The sequence below is a fragment of the Urocampus carinirostris genome, chromosome 2, assembly GCF_059441175.1.
Source record: "Urocampus carinirostris isolate Australia breed hairy pipefish chromosome 2, RoL_Ucar_1.0, whole genome shotgun sequence".
NCBI classification, from domain to species: Eukaryota; Metazoa; Chordata; class Actinopteri; order Syngnathiformes; family Syngnathidae; genus Urocampus; species Urocampus carinirostris.
This window is the reverse complement of record NC_142350.1, coordinates 40,661,719-40,676,600: the sequence shown is the minus strand read 5'-3', so window position 1 is coordinate 40,676,600 and position 14,882 is coordinate 40,661,719. Positions and strand designations below refer to the sequence as shown.

General features: G+C 40.4%; 1 protein-coding gene across 6 annotated transcripts in view; it reads right to left on the bottom strand.

The window, feature by feature from the left end:
• Window positions 1–1,877, bottom strand: part of LOC148371896 (myelin basic protein-like) — a 54,157-nt gene extending 52,280 nt beyond the window's left edge. Inside the window, exon 1 of one of the 6 annotated variants that reach the window (XM_088326507.1) lies at window positions 1,787–1,877. The gene's annotated coding sequence lies outside the window, so the exon portion shown is untranslated. Of the gene's footprint in view, window positions 1–1,289; window positions 1,744–1,786 lie in introns of those variants that run through there. The other 5 variants (XM_088326503.1, XM_088326502.1, XM_088326504.1 and 2 more) reach the window with 5 other exon arrangements.
• Window positions 1,878–14,882: the final 13,005 nt, after the last annotated feature.

Sequence of the window (14,882 nt, the reverse complement as noted above, 5' to 3'; positions counted from 1 at the left end):
ATTGGCTGGCAACCAGTTCAGGGTGTCCCCTGCCCACTGCCCGAAAATGGCTGGGATCTGCTCCAGCACCCCTGCAACCCTACTGAGGATAAGTGGTGCCAACGATAATGATGTTCAAACAATGCACATCCTGAGTTGTTTATGTCAGAGGTGGGTAAACTACGGCTCGGGTGCCACAAGGTCAGTCTTCCTGGGAACTGTACAATACCAAAATGTGTCTATACTTTGGATTCAAAATGTACGAGCGCCAGCCTTAGTTCTTGTTTCTTCTTCCATTTTTTACCTGTGTTCACTTCCATTTTTTCCTTTATTTCTCATTTATTTTCATTGGGCGCCTTCTAAGGGATGGGCAGGGTACCCGCATGATGCGGGAGGGGTAAACCAGTGAAAGCTGTTGGGCCCTGCTGTTGAACAAAAGAGTTTGTTGTGTCACCCTGACCCGAGTGACATGGCCGCTTTCATCTGGAGGGATGAAAGCATGACCAACTTGGGTGCAGAGGTGCAGAGCATTTGAGTTGGCCATGGTCCAAAAAAATTTGTGTTTTTTGCTTTTTTTTCCCTTTTATTTTCTTTGTTATTGTATGTCTTTGTCGGTCACCCCTCTTGAGAGATATGACCAAGGTAGATAGATTTTTCATTTTTACGTACAAGATATGACAACAGCAAAATCGATTCAGAGGAGAAACATCGATTTTCAAAATTGCCGAAAACCAAATCTATATATATATATATATATATATATAAACATGAACCATATTTTTTCTCCTGCTTCTAAACTGTAGCAGGTGTAATTCACTTCAATGACGTATATATTTCAGTTAAGACTATATTAAGTAGTACAATCCTATTTAAAAAGGATTGAATTACATTTTTGTGAGGCTTCTCGTTAACCATATGGATACAAATCCATAGCAAATGAACATATCACTTTGATTACTTCTCGCACTATAGTAGTGAAACTGCTTTCAGCATTGTTGAATTCAAAAAATTCTAAAGCCCGTTTGGTTTCAGAAACACGGCTAGCATGTCAGCGATAGTGACGTTGGACATATTTGAACATGAGGAGGACGCGGAACTGAACACGATTTGTTGCGAAATACAACGTAAGCCAAGCGTGGGCAATACGCAAACGCGGGTGACGTGTCAGTCGTCAACAAACGCACTCGGACCATTCTGTTACAGTCGAAGCGTGTAAAGACAACCACATTTATACATACTACCATTCCGTGTTACACACCAATGTACTGTATTCATATTGTTAATGCAAAGCAGAAGTGGCGTGCACGTACCCTTCTCTCCTCGGTTACACCGTCAACCACAGATGAGCATCGCCTTCAATCCTGTCAATGATCGTCGACATGGAAGATTATATCAAGCCTTTGCCTCATTTTCCTCTCGCGCTCATTGAAATGTTTGCGAAAAAACAACAGGGAGAAATTAAACAACAGCGCGCGGCAGCGCTTCCTGATTTGAGGTAGGCTGGTAGTGATGGTGTTTACGAGGGGTGGGGCGGAATGCGGCTCCGGGGAAAGCTATAACACGTCCCTGCATGTTTTGGAGCGAGTAAATGGGTCGTTGTATATTGCGGGAGGGGTTAAATATTAACTCTTGTCAAATTACGGATTCAATGTACATTCGACTGTCATATGGAGACATACTTTCTCTCAAAGTTGGAAATTATGTTGTTTTTTTTATAGTGGCGGTGATACCTGATCATTCATAACAAAGTGGCATATAAAAAGAGCGCGACTTTTCAACGAATTTTTAATTAAAATATGTAATTTACTTCTAATTTCTGTTGCATTGTATCACGCATTGCACTTTTTGGTGGAAGACACGCCCACTTCCTCATTCCTTGCAGTGATTACCTGAACTAACAGGTGTGTGTTTTGGACCACTCGACAGCGCAGCCGTCGGGATTTGTGTTAATTTGTTATTTTTCTCTTAAATCATTATAATACAATATATGCGTGGTGGACAAATGTATTGTCCAGCATGCATACCTGGCAACCTCCACGGCCATTCCCGTACAAACTGTCGTATTTTCCCTTACAAAATACAAAATAATCTTACTCCATATTTTTTTTTTTTCGGAATGATGCATGATGGGAAATCCCCAGGCGGCAGACATATGCGCACAGTAGCATCAAACCGATTTCTTTTTTTGCAATGAAAAAAACAGAGATAGAGGCTTTCGCGGCAAACTCATTTGACTTGATTGACTTGCCGTTTCGTGATCGTCGGTGCTTCCCGAATTGACAAATTTGCGTTTTTCCGTACAGATTTTCTTGTACGGCGTACACGTCTTAAAATGCATAATAAACGTACTTTTTACAGCAAAAACGTACAGGTTGACAGCTATGACAACTACACAATCAATGCTTTACGAATATTTAATTTATTCACTTTCATTTGGGTCCATAAACCATATAGAGCAGCAGTACCCAAATTTATTGTCCACCATGTCGGACAATCTATTAACGGCTGGTCAATGGACGGTATTAAAAAGGGCATTGTTATATTTGAACACTAAAATTACACTAAATTTGACTTGTCTTTCATGTAATGGCAACCGTGGGGACAAACCGCTTTTCAACAATGTCTATTAACAGAGAGTACAAGACTTCCAAGAGCATGGTTTTTCAACTGGTGGGTTGGCACTAGAGGTATGATGTTAGGCCCAGGCCCTAACCTGGTCTGAGTTCCGGGCGCCACGATGGCAAATCAGTTCTGTCCACGTCTGGACACTCTGTCCCTCAGATAAAGTAAATGGATTGGGCTCAGGCTGGTTCGGGCTGTCTTTTTTAGGCTAGGTCTTACCTCCAGTCATCACCCAAAAAGTGGGTCAGGGACCTGTTTACAAATGGGTTGCGTGCCTTTGCCTTGACCAAATAATGCTAAAATAAGAAAAAATAACTGAGGGTCTTCTACACGCCTTAACAGCAGAGTTGTAGTTTGTGTTTTCTTTTCATTTTTAAACTTTTCTTTAGTGTGTATTCAAAAGTGTGTGATTGAGCAGGGATCTCGCCTGGGGAGTCATTTCGTGTAGATCCGCCAATGCTCAGAATGCAATGCAGAACACATTACAGTGGGACCTCCCTACTTTGCGGTTCCACGTTCGCGGGTTCAGAGCTTCGCGGGTCTAAAAATTAATAATAATAATTAAATAAATAAATATATATATATATATATATATATATATATATATATATATATATATATATATATATATATATATATATATATTTACTTATTTTTTTAAGCATTTTTAAAGGGGCGTCGCTACTTCGTGGTTCCACGTTCGTGGGTTCAGAGCTTCGCAGGTCTAAAAAAAAATAATAATAAAATAAAATAATTAAAAAAAAAATCATAATAATAATAATATATTTTTTTTTTCTGAGCATTTTTGAAGGGGCGTCGCTACTCCGCGGATTTTCACTTTTCGCAGGTGGTTTTGGTCCCCATTAACCGCGATAACCGAGGGATTACTGTACTTGTCTGATTTTCTACCCTTCTCGAATTCAGCATGAGCATTAGCCTTAGGGCTTGCATCTTAAGTGGTATTTGATTGCTGATTTTGAAGTACATGGGCGCCCTGCAGAGCAGACAAGCCCCTGAACTACTTATGGCTGGCTGGCTGGCTGTGCCAAGCAATGGAGAAATGCAACAGCACGGCAGCCATACAGGTAACAAATTGTAACCTGAACAGCGCAACGTCTTAAGTTGTATTGTATAAATTCTTCCAAAATAAAGGGGTTACTTTTTATTTCATTTGACAAATTTATGTTTGTTCCACATCCTGTCACATTTAATGACCCTATAACTAGGGTTTGCGAGACCTTTCGATCTCCTGCCCCCCTTTCTTTGCCTCGCTGTCTCTTAGGGAGAAGGGGTAGAGTGGAGAGGATCCCCAGGCCCCTTGCTCCCTCCACTTTAGTCGCCTCTTACGACGCGCAGCGGACCACGGTGGGAGAATTCTCACACCTCCCAGGGGGGAGAGGGCCCCTCACCAAAGGACAAAGAAAGTACAGTGGAACCTCAATTCTCGACCATAATCCGTTCCAGAACCCTGTTCGAGAACCGATTTGTTCACCAAAATCATTTTTCCCATTAAAAATAATGTAAATCGTTTTAATCCGTTCCAACACCCTGAATGTTTACCATGAATGTTTAACGTAAACATGAAGCTAACCCAGGCTAACCGTACGTTCGCGTTATCGTAATCTTCGGTACGAAAAATTACGCTAACATGAACGTGTAAAAATTTAAAAATCAGGTCGTTTACAAATCATTTAGCAGCACAAGTGGCTAGCGCTTCATTGGAAAGGGGGCTCCATTCCAACACCCTGAATTTTGGGCTCAGTTCCAACACCCTGAATGTTTACCTCGAATCATAAAGCTAACCCAGGCTAATCGTACGTTCGTGGTTTCGTAATCTTCCGTACGAAAGATTACAATAACACGAACGTGGAAAAAAACAAAAAGATAAAGAAAAGAATTATGAATAGGATTTCTTACCTTTGTGGTGGTCAGCAGAACGCGCATGCTGTATTCCCTAACAAGATCGGAAACTTGCACACTTCTTTCATATTTAGCCATTATGTCTTTCTTAAAGGCAATAGTTGTACGAACAACTTTTCTTTTTTCACCTGTCCAGCTTGCACCGACCTTCTTCGGAGGCATAGTTAGGGGCTAAAACACTCCGTTCACCGATATTAAAAGCGAAAGCAAAAAGAGGCAAGTGCGCACGTGATAACAGTTTGTCACGAGGGGTTGGGGCGATCTACACCCGTACGCCGCTCAGCATCGCACTCTAGCATACGCACTCACGCATTACATTTGCATTATTTTGACCGAACAGCGAGGCCAGAATTTCTCGAAATTTTTGGTCGAACACCGATTTCTTCGAACTGAGAGGCGTTCGAAAACCGAGGTTCCACTGTACTCGGTTGGTTTTAACATATGGAAGGGATGGATGAGGAGCAAATGCTGAAGAAGATCTACAGAGTATAAGTAAATGTAAGGAGACCAAGAGGAAGGCCGTGATTGACATGGATGGATAGTGTTATGGGTGTCGGGCCCTGCTGTTGAACTGAAGAGTGTGTTGTGTCACCTTGACCCGAGTGACATGGCCGCTTTCTTGTGTCCCGTTTCAACTTGGGGGCCGAGGTGCCTAACTTGTTTGGGTGTTTGGGCATTTGGGCTGACCATGGTCCTTTTTGTTCTACTTTTTACTTTTCTTTGTTTTTGTGTATGTGTTTGTCTTGCTGTCGGTCACCCCTCTCGAGGGATATGATCAGGGTAAATAAATAGATAGATGTTTGTTCCAAAATCTTATGAAAGTTTTTTTCTTTGTGGACATTGTTTTATTGGGTAATCAAATGTGCCGTTTTTTGGCTCTCCGTGGAATCATTTAGAGGTACAGTACAAGTTTAAGGCTTGTCTTCAGTGATATGTAAAGCATCCAGTGTTTTACTGCTTTTACAATTCCCATTTCCCATTTTGTACAATTTGTAAAAAAAAATGATCCTCTAGAATCTTGACCACGTGACAAACCTATGCACCGTGGCCAGTCACATAAATTTTTGTGACCCCAGGGACCATGCTGAGAAGCAAAAGAGACGAACCAGCTGCGTCGCGTCAAACAATGTCTTGCAATTTTAAATATATCCTCTGGGTGTCGCCAAAGACAGGCGGCACTATCAAAGCACCCACTGAAACCCATTCCAATGTTATTTTACTTAAAATAAAAGTCACGGACGCGCCGTTTAGGGCAAGACGAAAAATATAAAATGCAAAAAAAAAGCACCAGGGTGTCCTTGCAACAGTTGAAAGAAGATTTAGCTTATTTCTATAATATATGTGAAATCTATCATCAAATTTCCCATATTCAGGTAAACATTTATATAAAATGTAAATCAGGAAGACTTTCAAATTATTAAATCAATCATTCAAATTAGTGTTTGTGTGCTAGTTTTGTTACTTTCCAGTCTGCATATTACTGCCAGAACAAGCAGTGGACCCAAATGCGTAACGTTTCACACATGATTTATTAAAGGATCAGGGAAGCCAGGGCGAGAGGAAAAAAGACAACAATCCTGTGCTCGCTGGGCAGGAGGAGCAGGAAGCCATCGCGGCCGGTGACAGGTGGCAAGTCATGTAGCAGGGACAGGAGAACAAAGCGTGGTCATGGGTCAGAGGCAAGTCGGGTTGCCAGGACAGGAGAATGAAGCATGGTCAAGGATCGGAAGCAAGTCAAGTAACTGGAGATGATCGGGAAGCCAGGGACAGGGGATCGATATATGGAATCAGGCAGGATGCAGGAACAGGTCTGAATCAAAATATGAGCCAGAGTCAAAGAGTGCTTGCCTTGCATGTGCTGAGGTTTGCTGACTGACGGACAAAGAGTGACCGAGAATGAAGTGCTTAAATAGGAAGAGGGATGATTAGGAAACGAGTGGCAACTGAGGTTGAAAGAGTGAGCGCAAGGTGAGGGCAAGTAGCGGGCAAGTGACAAAATTGTGACACTGCATGACTTTCCTTGAGTTCACTGAATGGTGATATAAATAAATTCAATTATTGTTTTGTGTTTGACAAATGCACAGTTTATAAACACTACAAGAGATTGTAACCTAGTAAGGGAAAAAAATATTGGAAAAAACATCGTCGTTTTATAATCAAATCTTACATCCCTGAATCATAATTTAATCGTGAGCCCCCCAAAAGACCCTCAGCCCTCCAGTTAAGACACACATATTGTGCTATTTATGTACTATTTTTGCCTCTGTAAGAAGTTTTTTCTACAATGTTGCCTGAGCTTAATGAGTCTGACACCCCTGTCTTGGGTTGTACATATATACACTTGAAATTCTTTTTAAATTTTATTTTACAGATGAATGGCTAATCAAAGATGTTATTAAGCTTTTTGTCTTTGTAGATGCAGTATTATTGGTTAATCAAATGTCCCGTTTTGTGTCTCTCCATGAAATAGTTAGAAGGATCAATGAAATGTTTTGGCTTGACTTGATAATGACCGATATGTAAAGTATCCACTTTTGTACTACTTTTGCCATTTTGCCATTCTTTTTACTCTTCACATCGTACAGTTGGTAAAAAGAAATTGTCTTCCAGACTAAAGGCCAAAAGGAAATCCTGATTCAATGTCATGTATTTTTACTATGTTTCATTCAAAGAGCCACGGCGGAGAGCATTCTGGCATATGCTGTCACATTGTGGTATAATGGAGGCATGATTGTGGATAGAAAAGCCTACAAAGAGTCATCAACACAACCCAGAAAAATATTGGTGGCCCTCTGCCCACTCTAGAGGACATTGCCAGCTTGTGGTGAAAATGTATAATGCAATGACATTTAACAGCAACACAATTCCAAAAATAAGTCACAAAAAAAGACAAACACTTATTTTTCCAAACATTAACTATATATAAATATATATGTATCGCATAGTCCTGTACAATTGTTTAGGGTGGTAATTGCCCTGGGAAAGAAACTGTCTCTGATCCTGGTAGTCGTTTTAAGGGACCTTTATAATGTTGTTGGTTCTTCTGCGATGTTTCTCCGACAGCTCTTTTGAGATGATTGTGATGAACGCTATGCCTAAGTCCAGGAAGAGCATCCTGACAAAGATGCCTTGTTTCTTCAAAAGGCTCATTGCAGTGTGAAGAGCGGTGTTTATAGAATCATTGCTGGAACAGTTTGCCCTCTAGACATGACGCCTTGTCAGTTCAGGCAAAACAATGTTCACTGCATTGCCATCAATGACAATAAGGCCAAATGCGAAAATGGCACTACTGATTTTTTTCCCCAATGTTTTTGTGTTATGCATGAGATGGTAGGAAGACTATCTCATATTTTCGTAGTTTTATTTCCTTTACCATTCTCAAATTGTTAGAATCCTACGTTCCATGATTTATGTGTTGGCATACGGTAATGGCTTTAACTACTTACATACCTTAGTATGCGAGAATGGCAGAACTGATGTACAGTATGTGATATAATTTTGAAATCAGGTATTTTCTTGTTATTGTGTCTTACTAATTCATCAGATGTTTGTAAGTCTATTATCACATGAGAAATCTGTAAACAGTAAGGCAAGGCAAGGCAAGTTTATTTGTATAGCACAATTCTAACACAAGGCAATTCAAAGTGCTTTACAGGAATGGCAGACAGGTTAAACACACGCAATAAAAGACATTGAAAATTTAAAATGTGGTTTTTAAAATGCATTAAAACCACAGATAAAACATAATAAAATCAATGAATTAAAATAAGGTAAAAGTGAAGAGTGTAGATAGAATCCTTTCAGTTGTATGCACAGTTGAACAGAGCTGTTTTCAGCCTGGACTTAAACATTGTCAGAGTAGACGCCTGTCTGACGTCATCAGGAAGACTATTCCAGAGTTTAGCTGCATGGAACTGAAACGCAGCTTCACCCTGTTTAGTCCCGGCTCTGAGCACCAGCAGAAGGCCTGTCCCTGAGGTTCTCAGGGTAAACGATCACACAAAAAATGTTTCAACAAGCTCATTATGTGGTATCAATACTAATTTGTGATTTCCAAGAATACAATAAGACTAAGAAAGGGCAACTATTGTTTTAAAATTGAACAGTTTTCAGCCCTTTTCTCGAAAACCAATTAATGTCAGCAAAGCCATTTTTGCATGAGATTAATAAAAAGCTATTCTTTTTTTTGTTGATCATTTTTTTGAATTTGCAAACACAGACTCCTAAAATTGCACTATGACACCATTTTTCTTTACTATCTCTGTTGTCAATTTGTTCATTCATCTGTTAACCTTTTGAAAACAGTTTAGTCTTCCTATATTAATTGAATTCTAAAAAATACTTCTCATAGACCAACAAAATTACTTGATTTGTACACAATTCTCCACATGAGTTCTATTTGATACATATAAAAAGCATGTCTTTCTTTCGTGGTATTTTTTCTTTTGACTGACCCAGCTGGATCCCCAGGCAAAGATTGAGTTCCCAGGTCAGCTCCCACGATGGCCGCAGAGGCTTTTGTGCTGGACAGGTGCTCTTTTCTCATGGCACAGGGTGACGTGCACCTTTCCCAGAGAGCTTAAGAAACGTCCTTGCCTTGTTTACCTTCTTTAACATCTGGCCATGTCAAGTAGACCTCTTGCCACATTGTGGAAGATGGCCCACCGGGTCAACTTGCAGGTTTATCTGCAGCTGTACCTTCTAATAATTTTGATGATGTTGTAGTAGCCCCGAGAAAGGTCGACAAAATCTTTGGCATGGGCAGATCATGAAATTATTTTTTACCCCGGAAAAGATTAGTGATGTTGTTTATGTGGAATGAATATTATGACACGAATGCAAATGTGTTTTTGGCAGATTTTTGTCATCTCAAAGGATTTCTCATGCATCACTAGATGTCTTTTTTTCCCTCATTTATTTTTTTCTTTTCAATTGTGTTGCAACAAACATCACATCACAAAGTGAATAAAATTACCTGAAACGGAAAAAAAAAGATGACAGTTTTATGCCAAAGGCTTAGAAGAGACCCGTCCCCAGAATAACTTTGGACCCTTCTTTTAACAATTATTTAAACAAATTATCATCATTATTACAAGCATTTGTTAGTCCATTTCTAAATGATCACATTGTTTTAATCACAATATGTATTTTACAGTTTCTGAGAGTTTGTCTTCAAGATTCAAGATACAAAGTGTTTATTGTCATATGCAAGCACCACAATTCCCTACATAATGAAATTCTTACTTTGCTGTCCTCAAAGTTGCCAGCGTAATACATCTAAAAAACTATATACATAAAATGTATACATAAATGTATATGTTATATTTCGAATATCAAAAGATAAAAATACAAGATTAACTCAAGATGCCTTATCCTCCTTACTCTCTGACAACAGACAAATAGGCATATTCTCGTAAAACGTGTGAAATGGAAGTGGACCTGAACCAGGAGAGTGAGTTACGAGGGCCTTATGAGACCAGGTGAGAGCCTGAGCCCAGCCCTTACTCCCATCATGTGCTTTTTGCAGTCCTGATGACGTCCGCTCTGTCGTTTTGACCCTAGTGTCGCTGATAGCAGCGGCTCTCAAAATTGTGTTGACCAACATTGACCATGTGCCGTATCCCCTGCATCACTAATTGCATTTAGGATATTGATTCCACAGCGTTGGCCAAGGTCAAGTTTGAAAACGTCTGTCTCTGTGTCTTCTCAGGGGGCCAGTTCAACAGCGCTCAGCACAGAGATCCACCAGACCAACGATACCAACCACTTTATACCAAGGACCTACTCAGGGTGGTGCAGAAGCACAGTATAGAAACACAGATTAGTGCAGTAACAGGTCTTTATTCCGACAGGTTACACGGGAAGTCAGGTAGCGAGGCAACAATCATTGTCCAAGATGCAGGCAAAGGGTCAGTGGTCCCATGAACTCAATCAGCGAAGGCAACAGTCCAAGAGCGCATTAGGGATCTGGAAGGGCTGGAAAGGATTCGGTACACTGGAATAACAAAAAGGCCGAGACAAGTTAACGAATTCAACAAACTAGAACAGAACCAAGGAGACACAGTGTTTAAATAGTGACATGAGAGAGTCGTGATGGAAGGAAAATTATGACAAGTGGCTGCAGCTGTGAGGAGCAAAATTAAATCCAGAAGTGCATGACCAAATAAGATAAGATTCAGAGGGATAGAGAGGAGAAAGAGGGAGAGAGGGAAAGATAAAGAGGTGGGCTGGAGGGTGATGGGCGCCACCAGGCTGTAGTTGCCCAAGACACACCACATTTTTAACTTGAAACCAGACACATTTTATTTTTAATGATCCCTGCAAATAATTCTTGTGCCATCACACATTTTTCACCACTCTCTCGTTGCAGTCATTCAGTTTACTTGCTGCTTCCGGCTCCTGAAACCTGGCATCTTTTTGCCTTTACAAGGGCATCAATCAGGTGTCAAATCTTGATAAACGGCATATTTACTGATGCCATTCACGTGTTTGTTGGTTAACCTTGTGTGCTGTTTTTTTTATTATTTTTTTTTTTATCACAGAGAACACCTACCTGTTTACAAAGTTAAGTAGTCCCAAACATGGATCGAACCTTTGCTGGACCTCAGGTATTTTACGCTTTTACTGCCCTATAGCGTCGAAGAGCATTTGGTTTGTTTTTATTTTAAAAAAATCATAACTTTTGATAGAAATGAGCTAGAGACAATGCTTCTTTTTGGATGAACTCAGAAATTATGGTCAGCCATATACTGACGACCCATGACTGGTATATATGATGTGCGAGTGCACACAAACTGACTGGATGCAGGGTCAAGGTCACCGTACAAACTCAAAAGTCTTGAACTGTTTTCCTTATCACCTTTTAATCGAATAAGAAATGTCCATGATATAGAATTGCTCTATCAAAGGATTCATTTCAGCGGGTTTTTCTAAATCAATCAAATTTAAGGAAGCACTTGCTTTCTTCCATCTTTTGCTGTAAGCCGCCCGAAAAAGTATAAAGACACCAGAGCAACACTGTTATAAGTTATTTGTCGGCACTGATTTGGCTTCTTTTGATTCGTCAGTAACGATAAGCTCGGCCTTGAGAATGTGCTCTTGTAAATACTCCACCTCAAGAATTCAGCTTGCATTGTACGATCAATTATTTCTTTCGGATGTACATGGGAGAAGGCTCTTGCAACAGATATGGAATTTGGCATTGCTGTACTTGCCCACGACACACCACAGGAAAAGGTGCCTCTACAAGCCTAGTGGTTAAGGGATCCAACCTTAAGGGTGTTTTGTACAATCCTCCCCTGTTCTCCTTGCAAGTTCAAAATACACTGATGTCTTCTCTCTTTATTTTGAGTGTACAAAACTATAAAGATCACTTGGAAATGTTCATTTAAAATGTTATTGTCCTTTAAGTATGGGTGAGCAGATCGATCCAAAAATCAATAATATCAATACTAAGCAAGTACTTGGATCAAATCGATTCTTTGGCCTGGGATCGATACTTCACTACAAACCCCAAATTTTTATTTATTTACTTCTCCATGAAGATATCGCAGCCCATCTCACCCAGTGCCCTATGCCAGTGGGTTAATGGCTGAGCCTGTAACAGGCTCACTTTTGCACTTCTCTTTACCTGGCCTGCTGCTGCATCTCACCTGCCAGACACAAGAGAGGGTCAAATGTATGCACATACTCTATCAAAACCAAAAAATGACAGAAGAAAACAGGAACTGTGGGAACGGTTTCTTTCTTTCATTCTTTTTTTTAGCAACAGGAAAGGACAATGCCAGGTGTCATTTGTGCAGTACGGTGGTATGGTAATATGGCAAAACCACTAATTTAGGTGATATCATGAAAAAGTTCACCCTATAGAGACCAACAAGCTGCAACCATTGATGCAAATCTGATGTCACTATAGTAACAGAGCCAATAAGAGACGAGTGGCACTTTATTTGTATTACTGTCTATGTTTTCAAAATATTATTTAATAAACTAAATTTAAGTTATGAGGTTGACATTGTAATACAGTATTTGTATTTTTGTTACAATGCTGCTTTTATTTTTGATTTGACTCTCTTGGCTTTTGTCCTGAAACAGTTGTTATAGAATTATTTCTATTTATTTTTATATTGTTAAATGTGTATTGTGTAATATTTGACCACTAGATGGCAGTGTATTGTCTAATACGAATAAAAACCAGGGCCAAGATGCTAGACAAACATGGCAGCGAATAATAGGTATGGATCCCGCTATGTCAAATAAATACAAATTTCTCAACCTATGAATATTTCTGAAAAATACTGGTATGATATTCTATATATTTTGCCCATGATTCAAATCAAGGATTTTTGTACTTTTAGTGGGGCACTACATATTGCACACTGCCCCTTTAAAGTTTGTAATGTAGTTATTTAATTAAAAATGAAACATGATTGTTGGCTTAAATCTTTGTATTTACTATACAAAGCTCTACCTCATGTATCAAAAAATGACTCTGCTCCGTTTGTCGTAAAATAATACCATCGTGCTGTGACTGATTTCAACATAGATACATCTACTTGTTGCCGTGGCAATAGGCAGACCTCACTCCAGGTAATGGATTATCCATCACATATCACAGCAACTGAGGGGGAGACGGGTAGTTGTTTGTCATCAACAAAGGGACTTTTTATCAGGACAAATTGGATTTACTGCTCAGCAAGATGAAAGCTGTCATATTTTCAAATGGGATCAATATCATCCCAATGTGGTGCAAAGTTTCATGAAATATATCGATAGACAGATGGGGAATTACTAAACGACAAACATCCTGCAGTTTTTCATGTATTAATGAATGCCCGGGTCCTTCACTTGATTACAAGCTGAGGTGGAAAAAAAATCTCAATTTTTCCACTTATCTGTTTTTGTCACAGATGTAATTAGACTGATTGAAAGGCCTCATTCATATTTCAATACAAATGGATTTAGATAGATAAATAGATAGATAGATACTTTATTCATCCCCGAAGGGAAATTCACATTTCCAGCAGCATCCCTTCGCTGAGAACAATACAATAATAAAACAAAAAGAATACAATATACAAATACCCAGTGTGACGTGCAAATGCCCACTGTAGCGTGTTATTTAGAATAACTAAATAGTGCTACACAGAATACATATTGCAATAAGATTCGGTAATATGCAATGAAGGTGGTGTGGTTTACTGTGGGCTTTTACTCTGCCGGGTAGAGTTAAAGAGCCTCATGGCATGAGGAAGAAAAGATCTCTTCAGTCTGTCCGTAGTACAAGACAGTGACAGCAGTCTGTCGCTGAAACTGCTCTTCTGTCTGGAGATAATGCTGTGTAGTGGATGCGATGGATTGTCCATGATTGACCGCAGCTTTTCCAGTGCCCGTCTCTCAGATACAGTTGTTAGGCTGTCCAGCTCTTTGCCCACAACAGAGCTCGCTTTCCTAGCCAGTTTATTGAGACGAGAGGCATCCTTCTTCTTGACGCTGCCTCCCCAACACATAGTAGAGGGCGCTTGCCACAACTGTCTCATAGAATATTTTCAGTAGCTTTTTGCAGATTTTGAAGGAGGCCAGCCTTCTGAGGAAGTAAAGTCGGCTTTGCCCTTTCCTACATAGAGCTTCTGTGTTGGCAGTCCAGTCCAGTTTGTTGTCCAGCTGCACACCCAGGTATTTGTAGGTCTGGACAAATTCTACACATTCTCCTTTGATGGTTACAGGAACCGGGTGAGTTCTGGTTCTCTTGAAGTCCACCACCATCTCCCTGGTCTTGGTGGTGTTTAGGTGCAGGTGGTTTGCGTCGCTCCATCGGACACAGTCCTGAATCAATTTCCTGCACTCCTCCTTTTGCCCATTTTTGATACATCCCACGATCGCAGTGTCGTCGGCAAACTTTTGCACATGGTAGAACTCAGAGTTGTACTGAAAGTCCAAAGTATATAGAGTGAATAGGAACGGAGAGAGCACGGTCCCCTGCGGAGATCCTGTGCTGCTAACCACAGTGTCCGATGTACAGCCCCCCTGTTTCACATACTGGGGTCTGCCTGTCAGGTAGTCAGTAATCCATTCTACAAGGTGTGAGCTAACTCCCATCTCTGTCAGTTTCCTACTCAGTAGCAGAGGCTGTATGGTATTGAAGGCACTGGAGAAGTCCAAAAATGTAATCCTCACAGCCCCCTTAGCCCTATCCAGGTGAGAGAGGGATCGGTGTAACATGTATACTATAGCATCCTCCACTCCCACCTTCTCCTGGTAAGCAAATTGCAGTGGGTCGATGGCGTGACGGACCTGTAGCCTCAGGTGGTGCAGCAGCAACCGCTCCATGGTTTTCTTTTATGGCTATTTGAAACTTAAAC